This window comes from Chlamydotis macqueenii, unplaced genomic scaffold, assembly GCF_036417535.1.
Source record: "Chlamydotis macqueenii isolate bChlMac1 unplaced genomic scaffold, bChlMac1.mat HAP1_SCAFFOLD_201, whole genome shotgun sequence".
Lineage (NCBI taxonomy): Eukaryota > Metazoa > Chordata > Aves > Otidiformes > Otididae > Chlamydotis > Chlamydotis macqueenii.
The window spans coordinates 724,070-743,859 of record NW_028239093.1 but is presented as its reverse complement, the minus strand read 5'-3'; the positions used below and the strand labels follow the sequence as shown (position 1 = coordinate 743,859).

The following is a 19,790-nucleotide window of genomic DNA, read 5'->3' as shown; positions in this document are numbered from 1 at the left end:
GCCTTTTTTTGACTCATTGGCAGCTTTAGTTTCACTCGAACCGCTGTCCTACATACAGGCAGGGGACAGACACAGATGCCTACATACATTTTCTCAACCCTAAGTACAGCCGAGATCTCCTCACCCTCTATGTGCCAAGTTGAATATTTGTTTGTTAAGGAGCACAGCAACACTTCTGTCCTCGTGAACTGCCTCCGAGCAGAGGAGGGCTCTGGGATTTCCTGGACGCCAGTGCTCCCGCTTTCACTGTCAGCTCCGCACGGCCACCCACCGGAAAAAAGGCCTCAAAATAACGAACGTCAGACGATTGCTGCCACACCAAAAGTGCCAGCACTGAAAGCTCGTGCTGCTCCTCGCCGGCCCTTGCCAGCGCCTCTACAGGCCCACAAACGTTATCCAGCCTAGAGACTGCATAAAAGGCAGACCGCCCCAGGCTGCAACACTCTTGCCCAGCGTACACTGACCAGTAACGTCTCCCCCTTCACCTTCCCGAGAGAGACTGTTCCCAGGGAGCCCTCTTCCTCCCATCAATTTACTACACCCTCCCTGCAGTTTTCAGCCTTGTTCCCTCCTCGGCTGTGGTCCCTCAACTTAGCTCTCAAATGGCCAGAAATCAGATTACATCCTCAAAAGAACAACCCCATGCTAACTAAGATGGCGCTTCCTCGCCCAGCTCCTCATCACCATCTGCAAAAAAAAAAAACCCAAAAATAAAACCTACCAAACAGCACCGCCCTTCAACATCACACCACTTACCACCAATCTCTTCTATGGCACTCTCCTCCTCAAAAGCGCCGCAGTGCTCTGCTCACCGGCTCCACTCATTGCCAAGAAGTCCGACGCCGCAACTGCCGCTCGTGGTGCTTCAGATGCTGAGAGACGCAAAGCTCAACTTACTTTTTCTGGGGTGTAGGTAGAAAAAATAGGTGTCATACCAAGCTAACTAGAAAAGTATGTCATTACATGCAATGACAACATTATCAAAAACCACCTGCTTTAGCTTCCTACAAGAAAACAAATGCTCCAGGCTTCATTTCTAGCAAGACCATGCATGCTATCTAACTTCTACCACAGCTACGTTCTGGACAGGGCTGAATGACAAATGTAGCAGAACGTGGTGGCTCGCACACGTGGCCGACAGAGGCACGGAGCTCCTGGCACTGCGTCCTGGTGTCTGCTCTGTCAGGGAGGGCTCAGATGGACCAGCCTCTCCTTGCTGGAGGCACCTGCCTGTGATTCACTCCTCAGTCCCCTCCAGCAGCCATGCCCAGGCGGCCCCCTTTACAGCTGGAGGCCCCTCATACAGCAGGGCCAGGGCCAGGGCCAGGGCCACCCTCAGCCTCACTGGACCCATCTGGGGCTGCCCCACCTCCAGCCCCAGCTGGAGCCCATCAGGAGCAGGGGCCCTTGCCAAAGCCCCACAGCACATCACCCCCTTCCCTGTGCCTGTCCTCAGCCATCAGCTCTGCACCCAGGGGCTGCAAACACATCCAGGGGCACAGAGGAGGTCACAGACAGTGAGATACAGAACAGAAAAAAAAAAACAGTGACAGTACGCAAGACAAAGAGATAGAGAAAGAAAGATAAGAAAAGAAAGAGAGAGATAGAAAGGCAGAGGCACAGGGCAGGCATGCAGAGGCGCAAAGAAAAGCAGGCCAGAAAACAGGCTGGAGAAATTAGTTGGGGGGAGAAGACGGATGCAGATCAGGACAAAGAGATGGAAAAGGCAAAAACAGCAATGGGCCGCAGGACAGAGACAGAGGACAAACAAAGGAAGGAAAGGGAGCAGAACAAAAGTGCAGGGATACAAAACAAAAGGAAGCGGTAGAACAAGAGATTTAAAGGGAGAGAGAAAGGGGGAAGAGCATACAAGAACAGACAGAAGAGGAGAGGTAGAAGGAAACAATAACAACAACAACAAATCACAGCAGCTTGGGAAAGGTAGGGGTCACGGGAGAGGCAGGGAAGGACAGGGACGCACAAGAGAGGAGGCAGAGCCCCAGGGGCCGGGGACTCACCACAGCTCTCACTCCCGGCACTGCTGGGAGAATCTGACAGGTCAGATGCTGCTTTCTGCTTCTCTCCTCTTCTGTAACTCCGACCACTTGGCTGTCCTCCACCTAAGAGAATACGTGGGTGTCCTACAGCTCTTAGACAAAAAGCTTCCTAGACACGTAGCCACCCACCCACGCTCGCTCGCTCGCGCGCTATGTGGCCGTACCGTGCTTCAGGTTCCACGTACAGACTGTGCAGTGCGCACTGGCGGTCTGGCCTGCTGAAGAGTACAAAGAGGGATCCTTCCTCACCCGGAGAGGCAGGCTAGGCTCTCTCTGGCCTGCAGCGGGAGGCAGCTGCTGGCTGGCTGGCCTTTGGTTTCTTCTTCTCTACCTTTCTGTGGCCTCTCCAGCTTCAGCTGCAGCAGCTCCTCTCCACAGGCAGTAAGCGCTCCATCCGTTCATTTTCGCTCCCGCACCGTCAGGAGAGCGCGGCCGGGCAGAGACAGCCCACACAAGCCTGAGGCGAGTGCAGTCAACAGCGTTCCCAAGGGAGGAACGGACAGCCACGGCCTCTGGGAGAGGGAAAGAAGAAGCAGCGACCGTTATTACCGCACGCGGCCCCTGGCCGGAGCGCCTGCTGCCGCAGGGGATTCTCCAGATACACTGAGGTCCCCCCTCGCAGCCTTCAGGGCAGGCCGTGGCCCGGTGCTACGGGACAGGCTCCAGGGAACGCGCCGGAGCGGCGGGCAGCTGCACGGGGCCGGGGGAGGCTCGGGGGGAGCTCTGGCGAGCTGGGGAGGTGCCCGGCGTCTCCGCCCGGGAGGGGGGGCCCCCTTGTTACAGGACATAAACATTGAAAATTAAATATCAATATGAGGTGATTCTTGCTAACTGTAGAACTGTAGTCACATAGGTTAAGTTTTATACGAAATCTATTTGTCCTTAGAGGGAGTGGGACCCTAGATATATTATAATACGCATTTGTTAGAAGCTAGCCTAGCATATCTTTAATACAATGGTAAGTCCCAAACACCCCCAAACACCACCTGCAGAAATAGGCCCTGAGCCATCACTTTGGAGCCAGGAAAATCAAGCAGCACCGCGACCTGTTCTCAAGACCAGATATGGAGATTTCAAGGAGGAGTTTGACCAGCGAATTCGAGGAGGGGGCGTTTTGACGACCACCAAGACCACCAAAAGACCCTCGACTCAAAAGACTGGGCATGCGCGAGTGGGTAGGGAAATGATGTAATGGTTTCTCAGAAAATTTATGTTTATGCATATTATTTCTTGGAATTTAATGAATATGTATAATTAATGTGTATTTAACCCGTGCTGTTGATCAAATGGGTGCGCACGCTAGGTGGAGCGATCCCCCGTGCACCCAGCGCTGCAATAAAGAAGTGCCTGCTTCTTAACTTCTCGTTGCTGTTAAGGAGTTTTATTCCGGATTTCGGTAACAGTTTTGGCGACCCAGATGGGACCTTGCGAGTGAGACTGAACGAGATCGAGTGTTGATCGAACTCCAGCCGGCACCGAGGTATTCTCGTGGAGACCCATCGCTCTCGACTCACAAAGCTCCTCGCAACGTTCCCTGGAGAAAAGGGTAAGGCACTTCTTCTTTGAAATCTGTCTAGTCTGGATAGCCTGCCTGTAAGGCGCGGCGAAAGCTTCGCAGGGTTGGGGCTTAGAGGGTACCCGTTTGGTTTGGAAGCCTAGGCGTCTGCCCGTAAGTCATAAGCGAAAGCTATTGCTGGGTTCGACATTTGTGTATTTGGGACAATTGTCATTTGCATTTGTTTGGTTTTTGTATTTGGGACAACTGTCATTTGCATTTGTTTGGTTTTTGTATTTGGGACAATTGTCATTTGCATTTGTTTGGTTTTTGTATTTGGGACAATTGTCATTTGCATTTATCTGGTATTTGGCATTTAGTCTAAATTGTTTAAGAGTAAGAGTATGGGGAGTATTGGTAAGATTTGTACATAGCTTGGAAAGGGGCCCCAGGGTGTTTTAGAAGTGATTTACAAGCTGCTAATTGTTGCTTCAGTGCGTTTTGTTTTGTTTTGTTTTGTTTTGTTTTGAAGTCTGTATGCATGTGTTGCAGTGTAGGGACTTGAATGATATACAGTATTGCATTTGGGGTTTTAAACTTTTTTTTGGTGACGGGATTGACTTTGTTTGTAGAACAGTGTTATTGTCTTTTTGGTACCAAAAACTCCTTTGTAAAATATGGGAAAACACATATCTTCTATGTCTACCTCAATGGTAGGGGAAATATTAATGAAGTCTCCACTGGGATGTGTTCTTAAACATTGGGAGGATATAAGGGGAGACCCAGTAACTAGAAAAAAAAAAATTGATCCAATATTTTACAGTTGATGTTATCTTGTAGAAGGGAAGGAAAGTGAGATGTGGTCCCCGATGTTGATTTGTTCTTTACTTTGGGAAATCATCCCAAGTGGCAGAAAGATTGCAGATACGTCCCCAAGGATCCGATGGTTTTGGCATAAAAAAAAAAAAAAAAAAAAAAAAGGAAAAAGGTTGAAAAGATCCTGGCTTGTAGTATAGAAAGTGATGTTTAAAATGTAGAACTGAAGAGGAAAACATAGAATTCATGTGTTAAATTTCTGTGTTAAATTTCTGTATTATCTTTATGTGTGGTCTGGAAGTGTTGATGCAGGTTTAACAAATGAAACAGTAGAAAAAGGGGCCAGAACACCGAACCCCTGGTGGGAGCTGTAGAGTGGGACAGTTGAATTATGAGGGTTTCAGTCCTATTGCAGGGAGAACTGGAAGCTGACAAGACCAGATAGAACAAGGAGCGGCTCAAGCCTTGCCCCCCCTACCACTTCGACAAGCAGTAGGGGAACAAACCGGGGATGAGGTCGGGGTGTGGTAGAGGAATGGATAAAATAACTGCAGTAGGAGAGAGATTGGGAATATCAGTGTGCAAAGTGTGAAGCATGGTGGCACTGGAAAAATGCGTGTCCTTATTCTGAAAAAGAAACAAAAAACTGGCAGCACAGCAGATGCCTTTGTCAGAGGTGCAAAGAGGACTGGGGGAGAATTCCGCAGCAGAACCCCTGGTTACAATCCAGCTGGGGACCCAAACCATGGATTTTCTATTTTGATACTGGAGCTATTCATTTTAAGTACTGGTAGAAGAAAATTGAGTAAAAAGCATGTAGACAAAATTGGTGCCACAGGGAAAGCTGAAAATAATTTTTTCATTCAATCCTTAACTTTAAGGTGGGTAAAAATGGGGAACTGGCCAATTTTTATATATACCAGAGTGTCCTGTTGCCTTATTGGGGAGAGATTTATTGAGCAAATTGAAAGCACAAATTAATTTTTAAAACTGTGACATTCAATTAAATATACCCTAATCAAAAGCCAGAGAGGCAAGAATTTTTATGTTGCAGACAACTTCAGAGCCATATGAAATCCCTCAAGAAGTGGACAATGCAGTAACCCTTTGGTGTGGGCTGGCGAAGTTCCCGGACATTCAAAAGCAGCAGAACCGGTAAAGATTTTTCTAAAGGAGAGCACCAAACTGGTAAGACAAAAACAGTACCCTTTAAAATTAGAAGCTAGAAGAGGCCTTGAGAAAATGATTGAAAATTTTTTAAAAAAATATCGACTATTAGTCGAATGTGAATCAGAATTCAATACTCCCATTTTACCTGTGAAAAAGCCAGAAAGTGAGGAATATAGGTTAGTACAAGATTTTAATAGCAATAAATTTAATAGTTCAAGATATTCACCCCTTAGTGGCAAACCTGTATCCTTGTTGACAGCTTTAAAAGAAAATCACAAGTGGTTCACTGTATTGAACTTATAGGATGCCTTTTTCTGTATTCTTCTTGACAAAAATAGTCAGGCATATTTTGCCTTTGAACTGCAAAATCCCACAACTAGGCAGAAGACTCAGCTCACCTGGGCAGTGCTACCTCAAGGATTTAAAAATAGCCCAATGATCTTTGGAAATCAATTGGCTAAGGAATTAGAAACATGCAAAATAATTTATCCTGAAAGACTGGTGTTGCAATATGTAGATGATATTTTAATAGCCACAGAAACCAGAGAAGAATATTTCAACTTGACTACTAACCTGCTAAATTTCTTGGGCCAAAGTGATAACAGATTTTCCAAGAAGAAAGCACAGATTGGAAAAGAGACTGTCATGTATTTGGGATTTGAAATCACACAGGGACAAAGACAACTGGGAAATGAGAGAAAAGAGGCAATTTGCCAAATGCCGGAGCCAAAAGGAGCTAAGGAGCTGCAAACATTTCTGGGAATGGCTGGCTGGTGTCACCTGTGGATTAAAGGAATTGAAGGAGGGACCCCTTGTGTGAGAACCTGAAGCTCGAAAGGCATTCCAGAATGTAAAGGTAGCTCTGATGTTCACTCCTGCTCTAGGGTTGCCCGATTTAACCAAACTCTTTGAACCGTTTGTTCATGAAAGACAACATTCGGCCCTCAGAAGAATCCTTTCTCAGAAAAATGGAGAATGAAGAAGACCGGTTGGTTATTTCTCCAAACAATTGGACAATGTTAGCTAAGGATGACCAGGTTGTCTATGGGCTGTAGCAGCAACTGTCCTCCTGACTTAAGAAGCTTGTAAGCTGACAACGGGACACCCAAGAACAGCTTATGTACCGCATATGGTACTTTCTGTTCTGGAACAGAAAGGAGGACACTGGTTATCCCCAAGCAGGATGCTCAAACATCACATTGTCCTGTTGGAACAAGATTATGTCAAATCAAAAACAACTACAACAATAAATCCTGCCATCTTTTTAAGTTCAATAGAAGAAGAAGTTCTAAGTCATGACTGTCTACAGACCATCAAACAAGTTTATTCCAGCAGAAGTAACAGAAGAGTGAACATACCTGACCCAGAATTCGAGATATGTACTGATGGAAGCAGCCTCGTGAGAAATGGAAGAAGATTGGCTGGATATGCAATAACAATAACAAACTCTGTTATTGATGCAAAGCCGCTCTCAGTGAACACCTCAGCACAAAAGGCGGAATTGATAACTAGCCCTCATAAAAGCCCTAAAATGGACAGAACATAAAAAGTGAATATACGGACTGATTTAAAGTATGCTTTTGGAGTAGTACATGCCCATGGAGCCACATGGAAAGAAAGAGGAATGCTGACAGCACAAGGAACATCCATGAAACACCAAGAAGAAATTCTGCAATTGCTCCAAGTGGTGCAGAAACCCAAAGAAGCTGCAGTAATGCACTGCAAAGCCCACCAATTTGGGAATTTCCCAGTGAATATTGGAAATAAATTAGTCAATAAAAAGGCAAAGAAGAGAGCAGAAAAAGGCATCATGACAATAATACTAGTTAAAGAAGTGAAATTTGAACAACAAACCCCAAATTACAGTAAGGTTGATTTGGAATTAGCTAAATCAATTCAAATAAATATGAAAAATGATCATTAGTCCTAAAAATCAAGTTGTGGTCTCACCACAATCAAAGCTAAAAGCATAGAAAAATTCATTGGGAAACAGAGGCAATGATCAGTGATTTAAGAAGACAGGTGATTAGTGTTAGGATGATAAAGCTAATAAAATCAGTAACAAAAAGTGTGAAACTTGTTTAAAGAATAACCCGAGAAATATTAAATAACCACCCCCAGGAACCATATATATGGGAAACTTGCCTGAAAATTATTGGCAGATTGATTTTTCAGAATTGCCACAACAAAATGGATATAGATATCTATTGGTATTAGTAAATATGGCCAAAAGATTTTCTTTTCCTGTCGCACCAATAGGCAAGAGAAGTGGCTAAAAATATGTTAAAAGAAATAATATCATGGTTTGGAATCCCCAAAAGAATATAATCAAATAGAGGTCCTCATTTTGTGTCTGAAATTATTCAAATATTGAGGAAAATTCTGGGAATCAAATTGAATTTACACACTCCTTGAAGGCCACAATCTAATAGACAAGTAAAATTTGTCAGAAAATATCTTTAAAATGGCCTCATGCTCTTCCTTAAGCACTTCCGAGAATCAAGATTCAATCCAGATCTAGGACTAAAATTAGTCCATATGTTAATGTATGGAAAATCTTATCAGACTCTAACCCTTGTTCAAAATGTGACTGCTACTGGGGATAATGAAATGGAATTGTATTTGATATCCCTTGGAAGAACTCTGATATGGATATGGAACTGCCACAGAGCCTCTTTCTTTAGATTCCCCAGTTCATCATTTTAACCAGGAGATTACGTGTACCTGAAAATTTGGGAATCAGAAACTCTTCAATAAAAATGGAAAGAACCATATCAGGTGCTTCTAGCAATATATACAGCCCCTAAATTTGAAGATATTGATTCTTGGATTCATTATTTGAGAGTCAAGAAGCACAGCCTCCAAAACAGAAACAATGGATTTCTAAAGAAATATGTCATTTAAAGTTAACAGTCTCTCATTTTTAATGAATTAGACAAAATCATATCAAAATAATGAAATCTATCAAAGGAATTTTAGTAGTAATGCTAATAATACTTTTTGGTTTACTGATTATGGAGATTAGTTATAAGTAAATGAGACTTATTGAAAAAAATTAAATAAGTCTCAAAGGGGGGAAATGTTACATGACATAAATGTTGAAAATTAAATATCAGTATGAGGTGATTCTTGCTAACTGTAGAACTGTAGTCACATAGGTTAAGTTTTATACGAAATCTATTTGTCCTTAGAGGGAGTGGGACCCTAGAGATCTTATAATACGCATTTGTTAGAAGCTAGCCTAGCATATCTTTAATACAATGGTAAGTCCCAAACACCCCCAAACACCACCTGCAGAAATAGGCCCTGAGCCATCACTTTGGAGCCAGGAAAATCAAGCAGCACCGCGACCTGTTCTCAAGACCAGATATGGAGATTTCAAGGAGGAGTTTGACCAGCGAATTCGAGGAGGGGGCGTTTTGACGACCACCAAGACCACCAAAAGATCCTCGACTCAAAAGACTGGGCATGCGCGAGTGGGTGGGGAAATGATGTAATGGTTTCTCAGAAAATTTATGTTTATGCATATTATTTCTTGGAATTTAATGAATATGTATAATTAATGTGTATTTAACCCGTGCTGTTGATCAAATGGGTGCGCACGCTAGGTGGAGCGATCCCCCGTGCGCCCAGCGCTGCAATAAAGAAGTGCCTGCTTCTTAACTTCTCGTTGCTGTTAAGGAGTTTTATTCCGGATTTCGGTAACACCCCCTGCCTCTCCCTCTCTTTCTCTCACTGCTGTAGGTTTTTTTCACTTCCCTATACCTCTCCCTCTCTCCTTCTACCTTTTTGCTTTCTTTTTCTCTCTGCTGCCCATTTTTTTTCCATTTATCTGTCTGTCTTCCTATCACAACTTTCAAAATTTCTCCTCATCTGCCTTTTAGCCTTTCACAGTTCCCACCCCCCTATCTCTCTATGTCCAGGTCCATGTCCCTGATTTTTCAGTTCCTCTCTCTCTGCCCTGTGTCCTACATACACCTTTTCTTTCTTACATTAGATTAAGTTACTCCAGGTCCCTGTCCTTTTGTTTTAATTTCTTCCCTTTCTGTGCCATAGCCCGCTTTTGTCTGTATCATTCTCTCTGTGTCTGGCTCCCTTGGTCCCTCCCCTTAGCTCTTTGAGGTTTTTTGGTATTTCTCCGCACCCCCCCCCCCCTCGCAATCCCTGCCCTCCTGTCTCATGCCCTCACTCCCCCCTCCCCCCCTGCTCTGCCTCCCCGTATTTGACCCTGCCCCCCGTAACCCCTCTGCCTGCAGACCCTGGGGTGATGCCTGCCCCCCACCACCCCCAAACTGAAACCTCCCACCTGCTTCCCTGCACCTCACTCCATCTCAGTTGTTTTAATTGATAATTTGCAATTGTTTTCAGCTTTATCACTTTTCTTTCTGGGCATTTATTGTTCTCTCCTTTCCTCACAAGGGGTATTGGTGGTGGTTTGTTTCTTCTTAATTGTTAAACTGTTTTCATCTCAACCCGCGAGTTTCCTCACTTTCACCCTTCTCATTCTCTCCCCCTCCCACGGGGACGCTTTTTGGTACAGAGGCCACAAATGTCACTGCCCAGGCTGCGCGGGGGGAAGGGGCAGCCGTGCCCCGGGAAGGGGTGACCGGCTGCGGACGGCGCGAACGGGAGGGAGGAACCGGCCGTGGCTCGTCCGGCTGAACACCCGGGACCGGAGCGGTGGGGGGCTGCTGCCACCTGGTGACGGAAAGCGGGAACTGCAGCTCGGGAGTCGCGCATGCGCAGTGCTCTGCCCTTCTCCCGGCAGGCACTGTGTTCGGACTTCGGACTGCGCATGCGGCCGGGAGCAGCATGGCGGTGTGCGGCCGGCGGGTCCCGGCGGCGGTGACGGGTGAGTACCGAGGGCACCCGTGAGGTGAGCGAGCCCCTTTCGTGGCTGCAGCGCTGTCTCCTGCCCGCCCGGGGAGCCTCAAGCCGCCCGCTCGGAGCCGAGCCGGGCGAGGGCAGCCCCGGGGAGTGACCCGAGAGCAGAGAGAAGGGAAGAGGGGCAGGAGGGGGCCCCCCCTCCCGGGCGGAGACGCCGGGCACCTCCCCAGCTCGCCAGAGCTCCCCCCGAGCCTCCCCCGGCCCCGTGCAGCTGCCCGCCGCTCCGGCGCGTCCCCTGAAGCCTGTCCCGTAGCACCGGGCCACGGCCTGCCCTGAAGGCTGCGAGGGGGGACCTCAGTGTATCTGGAGAATCCCCTGCGGCAGCAGGCTCTCCGGCCAGGGGCCGCGTGCGTTAATAACGGTCGCTGCTTCTTCTTTCCCTCTCCCAGAGGCCGTGGCTGTCCGTTCCTCCCTTGGGAACGCTGTTGACTGCACTCGCCTCAGGCTTGTGTGGGCTGTCTCTGCCCGGCCGCGCTCTCCTGGCGGTGCGGGAGCGAAAATGAACGGATGGAGCGCTTACTGCCTGTGGAGAGGAGCTGCTGCAGCTGAAGCTGGAGAGGCCACAGAAAGGTAAAGAAGAAGAAGAAACCAAAGGCCAGCCAGCCAGCAGCTGCCTCCCGCTGCAGGCCAGAGAGAGCCTAGCCTGCCTCTCCGGGTGAGGAAGGATCCCTCTTTGTACTCTTCAGCAGGCCAGACCGCCAGTGCGCACTGCACAGTCTGTACGTGGAACCTGAAGCACGGTACGGCCACATAGCGCGCGAGCGAGCGTGGGTGGGTGGCTACGTGTCTAGGAAGCTTTTTGTCTAATAGCTGTAAGACACCCACGTATTCTCTTAGGTGGAGGACAGCCAAGTGGTCGGAGTTACAGAAGAGGAGAGAAGCAGAAAGCAGCATCTGGCCTGTCAGATTCTCCCAGCAGTGCCGGGAGTGAGAGCTGTGGTGAGTCCCCGGCCCCTGGGGCTCTGCCTCCTCTCTTGTGCGTCCCTGTCCTTCCCTGCCGCTCCCGTGACCCCTACCTTTCCCAAGCTGCTGTGATTTGTTGTTGTTGTTATTGTTTCCTTCTACCTCTCCTCTTCTGTCTGTTCTTGTATGCTCTTCCCCCTTTCTCTCTCCCTTTAAATCTCTTGTTCTACCGCTTCCTTTTGTTTTGTATCCCTGCACTTTTGTTCTGCTCCCTTTCCTTCCTTTGTTTGTCCTCTGTCTCTGTCCTGCGGCCCATTGCTGTTTTTGCCTTTTCCATCTCTTTGTCCTGATCTGCATCCGTCTTCTCCCCCCAACTAATTTCTCCAGCCTGTTTTCTGGCCTGCTTTTCTTTGCGCCTCTGCATGCCTGCCCTGTGCCTCTGCCTTTCTATCTCTCTCTTTCTTTTCTTATCTTTCTTTCTCTATCTCTTTGTCTTGCGTACTGTCACTGTTTTTTTTTTTCTGTTCTGTATCTCACTGTCTGTGACGTCCTCTGTGCCCCTGGATGTGTTTGCAGCCCCTGGGTGCAGAGCTGATGGCTGAGGACAGGCACAGGGAAGGGGGTGATGTGCTGTGGGGCTTTGGCAAGGAGCCCCTGCTCCTGATGGGCTCCAGCTGGGGCTGGAGGTGGGGCAGCCCCACATGGGTCCAGTGAGGCTGAGGGTGGGCCTGGCCCTGGCCCTGGCCCTGCTGTATGAGGGGCCTCCAGCTGTAAAGGGGCCGCCTGGGCATGGCTGCTGGAGGGGACTGAGGAGTGAATCACAGGCAGGTGCCTCCAGCAAGGAGTGGCTGGTCCATCTGAGCCCTCCCTGACAGAGCAGACACCAGGACGCAGTGCCAGGAGCTCCATGCCTCTGTCGGCCACGTGTGCGAGCCACCACGTTCTGCTACATTTGTCATTCAGCCCTGTCCAGAACGTAGCTGTGGTAGAAGTTAGATAGCATGCATGGTCTTGCTAGAAATGAAGCCTGGAGCATTTGTTTTCTTGTAGGAAGCTAAAGCAGGTGGTTTTTGATAATGTTGTCATTGCATGTAATGACATACTTTTCTAGTTAGCTTGGTATGACACCTATTTTTTCTACCTACACCCCAGAAAAAGTAAGTTGAGCTTTGCGTCTCTCAGCATCTGAAGCACCACGAGCGGCAGTTGCGGCGTCGGACTTCTTGGCAATGAGTGGAGCCGGTGAGCAGAGCACTGCGGCGCTTTTGAGGAGGAGAGTGCCATAGAAGAGATTGGTGGTAAGTGGTGTGATGTTGAAGGGCGGTGCTGTTTGGTAGGTTTTATTTTTGGGTTTTTTTTTTTTGCAGATGGTGATGAGGAGCTGGGCGAGGAAGCGCCATCTTAGTTAGCATGGGGTTGTTCTTTTGAGGATGTAATCTGATTTCTGGCCATTTGAGAGCTAAGTTGAGGGACCACAGCCGAGGAGGGAACAAGGCTGAAAACTGCAGGGAGGGTGTAGTAAATTGATGGGAGGAAGAGGGCTCCCTGGGAACAGTCTCTCTCGGGAAGGTGAAGGGGGAGACGTTACTGGTCAGTGTACGCTGGGCAAGAGTGTTGCAGCCTGGGGCGGTCTGCCTTTTATGCAGTCTCTAGGCTGGATAATGTTTGTGGGCCTGTAGAGGCGCTGGCAAGGGCCGGCGAGGAGCAGCACGAGCTTTCAGTGCTGGCACTTTTGGTGTGGCAGCAATCGTCTGATGTCCGTTATTTTGAGGCCTTTTTTCCGGTGGGTGGCCCTGCGGAGTTGACAGTGAAAGCGGGAGCACTGGCGTCCAGGAAATCCCAGAGCCCTCCTCTGCTCGGAGGCAGTTCACGAGGACAGAAGTGTTGCTGTGCTCCTTAACAAACAAATATTCAACTTGGCACATAGAGGGTGAGGAGATCTCGGCTGTACTTAGGGTTGAGAAAATGTATGTAGGCATCTGTGTCTGTCCCCTGCCTGTATGTAGGACAGCGGTTCGAGTGAAACTAAAGCTGCCAATGAGTCAAAAAAAGGCCCGGGTGTCTGAAAAATGCAAAAGCTTTAAAGGCCGGTATCAGCAGCTGTACCAAAGGTGCTGCAAGATACTCTGTCCTTCACGTGGTTTTAGTCCTGAGAAACCTCGCCCCAAAAGGAAGAGTTAGATTCCTGCCTAGCTTCAAACTAAGGGGTTTTTCCCTCTCTCTGCTGAATGTCTGCTGCCAGCGTTTCACCGTGGTCGCCCTTTCCTTGGCCGTGAAAGTACGAGATGGATGGAAAGGAGCCGCAGCGGTCTGCAAGTACAAGGTACGTCTGCGATGCGTGACTGCATTTTTCCTAAGGGACTTGCCGCATGGATTTTAGAGTGAATGTTAAGAATGTGGTGATTTTCCTTCTGTAGTCTTTTAACTAAATATTCAGACACAGGAAAAATCAAATGAGGTGTGGTCTGGAGCATAGTCTGGCCATGGGAAAAAAAATATTCTGGACAAGGAAAAAATAAAAAGCCACTCAATTTGGGGATAGTTGGTGTGACCCAGTGGGAGACGGAAGGGTTCTCGCTGGGGATTACGCAGTGTGGGTCCATTGTCCGGTGTGGGTCATCTCGTGCAGGTTATGCCGGGTGAGTTACGTGCTGTGGATTGTCCTGCGTGGACTCCCTGCTATAGGTCATCCTTACGCACCTTTCTTCCCGCACGTACCCCTTGTCCTTGCGTGTCCGTCTCTCCCTCGTATCCGTCCCCACTGTCCCGCTCTGTGTTTCTCAGCTCTCCTGACACGTGGATCAAACTCTACAACAAGCAAATGCTTTTCACTAAAACACCCCCCCACCGTGTGAGGTTTTCCTCCCTTGTGAGTTTTTTTTCCCCTGTGTTTTGCCCGTTGCGTGCCCTGCACTCTTGTTTTGTGTCCCTGTTCGACGCCCCCCTTTTTGGCGCTGCCTCCCCATGACCCCTCTGCCTCAGGATCCTCGGGTTGCTGCCTGTGTTCCCCAACTTACCCAGTGCCCCCCACCCCCAACTTTTATGGAGATTGTTTCTTACAAGTGTGTTCATTTGTTTCAGTTGCATGTCTCGGGTTTTCTTTTGCTGTATTTTTTTTTTTTGTTCCGCTTTTCCTTACCAGTGGTGGTTGTTTTTTTCCTTAATATTAAACTGTTTTTATCTCAAGACCCAAGAGTTGTCACGTTGACCTTTCTGAGTCTCTCCCCATCCCACAGGGTCGGGGGCAGTGAGCGAGCACAGTTGCTGGCTGGGGTTAAACCGCGGCACAAGGTCAGCTGCAAGCCCTGCCTGGCTGATGCTTTAGGCTGTCGATGTCATTCCTAGTGTCTTGACAGTTTGTCTTTGTTCTTTGTCATTGCTTTTTAGTGCCTTTTCCTCTGCTGTTTTGGGCAGCGGTGGTTGTGGAGCCGCTCCAGGTAGCCACTCTCTCAAGGGCAAGGGGGTGGCAAAGCCGCAAGCTGGTGCGCAGTCCGGTCGGACGAAGGCAGCCACCTGTCACTGTGGATCGGTATTCCGGAAGACGTAACTGAAGGCCGTCTGACCGGCAGCTGCCTGTGCTGCGTGCAAGAGACAGCCTGCCTCTCTGGGTGAGGAAGATCCCGTTTTGAAGGCCGCAGCAGGCTAGATCGCCAAAGAGCGCCGCAGGGTCTGTACACATAATTTAAAAAGGGGGCACGGTCAAGTACTGGGTGAGCGAGGCTGCGTTTCTAGGGAGCTTTGTCTCCTAAGAGCTGTAACGCATCCTCCTCTTTTCTTAGGTTGGGGACAGTCAAGCAACTGGAGTGACAGAAGAGGAAGGGAAGAGCAGAGAAAGAAGGGTCTGAACTGGCAAACTCTCCCTGGAGCGCCGAGAGCTGCGGTGAGTCCCGGGCCCTCGGGGCCCCTTCTCCCCTCCTCTCCATCCCAGGGCCTCCTTGGCCCTCCCCCAGCTGCCTCTCTTTCCCTTTTTCTTTCTCACGCTGCTGTGATTTTCTTGGCTTCCCTGTATCTCTCTTCTTGTTCTATTTTTTTTTTTGTTTTCTCAGTCTTTCTCTTTCCCCTTCTCTCTCTTCTTGTACAGCACCCTTTCTTTTTCTATCTGGGCTCTTGTTCTCCCCTCTCCTCTTCCTTTTTTCCACCCTCTGGCTTTGTCCTGCAGCCCATCGCTGTTTTTTCCTTTTATTTCCCTTTGTGCCATTCTGCATCCTTCTCTTTTTTTCTTTGCAGTTTCTCTGGTCTATTTTCTGGCATTTGTTTCCTCCCTGTGCCTGTACGTGCTGCTCTGAGTCCCTGCCTTCCTGTCTCTCTCCTCCCTTCCCCTTCTTGCTTTATCCCTTTGTCTTGCTTGGTGTTGCTGTTTTTCTTCCATTCTGCCTCTCACTCCGTCCTGTTCATCTCTTGCTGTCTCTGGGCCTTCATGCTGTTCCCTGGCCCTTTTTATTAAGTTGATGTGCCTTTGTAGCTCTTTTGAGATCTATCTTTATCTCTCCAACCCCTGTGGCTCTCACAAGTGCATGCTCTCTCTCTTTCAATGCTTTTTTGTTCTGTCTGTCTTGCTCCCTGTCTTGTCGTTTCTTGCTATATCCCTTTCATAGAATCATAGAATCATAGAATCACATGGTTGGATGGGACCTATAAGATCATCTAGTCCAACCGTCTTCCCACTACCATTGCTGCCACAGCTACTAAACCATATCCTGTAGCTTCTCATCAAGCCGCCTCTTGAACACTGCCAGGGACGGAGACTCCACCACCTCCCTGGGCAGGCCGTTCCAGTGCCTTACCACTCTTTGAGAGAAAAAGTTTTTCCTCAAGTCCAATCTAAACCTCCTCTGGTACAACTTGTGGCCATTTCCTCGGGTCCTGCTTGTTGCCTGGAAGAAGAGGCCAAACCCCTGTTCATCACAACCTGCCTTCAGGAAGCTATAGAGTGCAATGAGGTCCCGATCCTTGCTCATATTCATGTTCTTCTCTGTCCGGCTGTCTATCCAAGGTTTTTTTCCCACCTGCATCTCCGTCTGGCTGCTGCCATTTTTTTTCTCTGCCTTCTCCCTTGTCCCTCTTTCTGTCTCTTTTCCTTGGTCAGTGTTTCCCCCCCCGCCATTTTGTCCCGATCTCACTCCTATTCCTATTTATTTTCCTCTTTTTGTCCTTTTCCTCTGCTTCCTTCCACTTTATTGTCTGTTTGTTTCTTTCTCTGTCCCGTTTGCTCTCCTGTCTTTTCTAACTGTGCTCCCCTGTACAGCTGGGTGTCTCTTCTTTCCTTTCTCTTTCCCTCACTGTTTTTTTCCTTTTCTGGTATCTCTCTCCCACTGCCTATCACAGTTGATTTTTCCTCCAGAGCTGTCCTGCTCTCTGTCCTTTTATTCACTCTCTGTCATTCTGTGCTGCTCCCCATGGTTGTTTTCTAATTTCTCCGTCTCGGTCCTGCAGGCCATTGCTTGTATTCATGTTCTTCTCTGTCCTCCTGACAATCTAAGGTTGATGGTTTTTTCCCGTCTCCATCCTGCTGCTGCTGTTTCTTTTCTCTGCCATCTCCCTGTCCCTCTTTCTGTCTCTTTTCCTTGGTCAGTTTTTTTTTTTTCCCTTTTTTGTCCAGATCTCACTCCTATTTTTTCCTGGTTTTGTCCTGTTGCCCTGCTTCCTCCTACTTTATTTTCTGTTTTTCTCTCTGTGTCCCGTTTGCTCTCCTGTCTTTTCTAACTGTATTCCCCTGTTCAGCTGGGTGTCTCTTCTTTCCTTTCTCTTTCCCTCACTGTTTTTTTCCTTTTCTGGTATCTCTCTCCCACTGCCTATCACAGTTGATTTTTCCTCCAGAGCTGTCCTGCTCTCCGTCCTTTTATTCTCTCTCTGTCATTCTGTGCTGCTCCCCGTGGTTGTTTTTTAATTTCTCCGTCTCGGTCCTGCAGGCCATCGCTATTTTGTTTTGCTTCCGTTCCCGTGCCCTGCTTTCTGTCTTTGTTTCTCTTTGCCTTTGTTCAGCCTCCCAGCATTTTTTCCTTTCCCATTCTGTCCTGCTCCCTATCCCTCTTGCTGTCCCAAATCTGGGTTTGTTTACCCAGTGCGCAGTACGCCAGGCTTACGCACGGAGCAGAGGTATTTACTTCTGTAATTTCTGCACAGCGATGGGTACTGTGGGCTAAACCCACAAAGCTAGCCCACCTGCTTGTAATGCTCAGTTTAAATTCTACATTCTCTGTCTTGCAGCTGCACGCTATTTGATTGTTTCCCCTCCATCTCTCTCTGCCTGCGGTTCCCTATCTGTCTGGTAAGCCGTCACTGTTATTTTTTTGTTTCTCCATGTCATTCTGTCTAGCTTCTCAGTCCCCGTTTTTTAATTCTTCCCTCTTCCCTGTATGCCAGTCGTGTTCCTATTATTTCACATTGTGTTCTGCCTGGTCCTCTGACCGTATTTATCCATTGCTCCCTCTCTGCCCTGTGGCCTGTCGCACTTGCCCATTTAATTTCTGCCTCTCTCTCTGTCCAGCTCCCAGTCTCTGGTTTTCCATTTCCTCCCTCTGTGCCCTCTAGCGTGTCGCTTTTCTCCTTTATCCAGCTTGCCGTCTCTGGCTCCCCGATGCACCTGATTTTCCATTCTGCCCCTGTTCTTTCTGTATGCATTGCTACACTGTTTTTTTTTTCCCAGCTCTCTCTTTTTTTCAGGCTCCTTGACCCTATTTCTTAATTCTTCCCTCTCTGCCCTCTAAGCATGCAGCTGTATGATTTGTTTTGTGTTGTCCCCTTGCTGTCACCTCTTCTGTCCAACCTTTGATGTCCTGGCGTCCTGTCCCTGTTGTTTCACTGTTGTTTCATTCCTCCCTCTCTGCCCTGTTCTTGTTATGGCTTTAGCTTTCTCCATCTCTCTCGGTCTGGCTTCCTGCACCTAGTTGTCTTTACCTCCCTGTCGTACTGCCCAGCTCAGGTTTTTCCTGCATCTCCATCCTGCTCCCCATCCTTCTTTGCTGGTCTCTGTCCCGCTCCCTCTCCCTCTTTCTGCTGCCTCTCTTCCTCTCTCCACTGCTTCTTTGCCCACCTCTGTCAGGCTCCCTGTCCTTCTCTGTCCCCATCCTTCTCTCGCTATCCTGTTTCCTGCCTCGTGCTTTCTCGCTACGCCCCTCTGTCTTGCAAGCTGCCTCTCTTCTCTTCTCTTGTAGTGTTCCGTGCCCTGCTCTTTGTTTTTAGCAGCCTCCAAGTCTGCCCAGCAGCCTGGCGCTCCAGGACGCAGCCGACCCACCGTACGTTCCCTGCCGAACCAACGAGCGTGGCTCCTGGAACGACTTGGCAGTCGTTCCAGTGACACGGAGAGGGGATCGGAGGCTGCAAGCTCCAGAGCAGACTCGCTGCTCGGACTTATGTGCGTGACTGAATAAACACTCGCTGTCTCCTTTGACTTCATGGCTGCGTTTCTGCTCCCTTTGCCCGGGGCCATGGGAGGTGAGGAGCCCAGGGGAGGAGGTGATGCAGTGTGGGGGTCAGGCGATGGCCCCCAGTTCCTGCCGGGCTCCAGCTGTGGGCTGGGGCTGGAGGAGCCCCAGGTGCGGGCAGTGAGGGTGGTGGAGACGGCCCCTCCCTGTAAAGGGGTGGGTGCTGCTGGAGGGGCTGGTGCTGCCCTGCCCCGCCCCGGGTGGCCGTGGAGGGGCCAGTGCGAGCCACGGGGGGCATGGAGCGGTCCCGAGCGCCGCCGGGCTGCGGCTGCGCCTGCAGCGATGGAGAAGGTGAGCGGGGCCGGGCAATGGACCGGCGGGTCTCGGAAAAAGCCCCGAGGAGCGCAGCGGCCGGGCTGGCGCGGTCTGTGTGCGGGTACAGGAAGTGGCGGGGGCGCGGCCGTGCTGCGGCGTGCTGCAGTCAGCGGTGGGGGCTGCCAGCGTCCGCGCTGGGGGTTGCGAGGCTCTGCAGTGGCGCTCGGTGCAGGGGTAACGGTGTGCCCCACAGGAAAGGCTGCTTTGTGCGGCATGCTGGGAACTGTAGTCCGGGGTACAGGGCTTGCGGTTGGCCGTTATGGCTTCGCAGAGCATGCCGGGAGCTGAAGTCCTGAGGCACGAGGCGTCTGCTCCGCCATGATGTCTCCGCCGAGCATCCTGGGAGGTGTAGTCTTTCCGCACCCAGGGCCGAGCACCCATCCTGTGTTTGCCAGTGCGTGCAGGTAGGTTTAGTTTTTGCTGCCACGCCGCCGCATTGCTCTCGGGCTTATGTGGAGCATGTGCTCCCTCCTGTATGGCCTGAAGTCCATCGATATTGTTTTTCCATCTGGGCCCCTCCCTGTGGCTCCCTTGCCCTATTTCTCAAGCCCACGTCTCTGTCCTGGGGCTGATTGCTGTCGTATTGGGGTTACGTGGCAAGGTTATGTTAGCTGTGGCGGCAGGGCCGGGCAGGGGCTGCAGGGATGGGTTCTGTGAGAAGACACTGGGAGCTGCCTCCGCGCTGGACACAGCCACTTCTAGTTCCAAGACCCCTTTGCTGCC

At 49.5% G+C, this 19,790-nt stretch overlaps 1 long non-coding RNA gene across 1 annotated transcript; it reads left to right on the top strand.

Annotated features, from left to right (window-relative positions):
- The first annotated feature begins 15,110 nt into the window (after positions 1-15,110).
- Positions 15,111-18,718, top strand: LOC147596067 (uncharacterized). The gene is made up of 2 exons (XR_015261632.1): positions 15,111-15,208; positions 18,511-18,718. It is a non-coding gene; the product is annotated as an uncharacterized LOC147596067 (long non-coding RNA).
- The last annotated feature ends 1,072 nt before the right edge of the window (positions 18,719-19,790 follow it).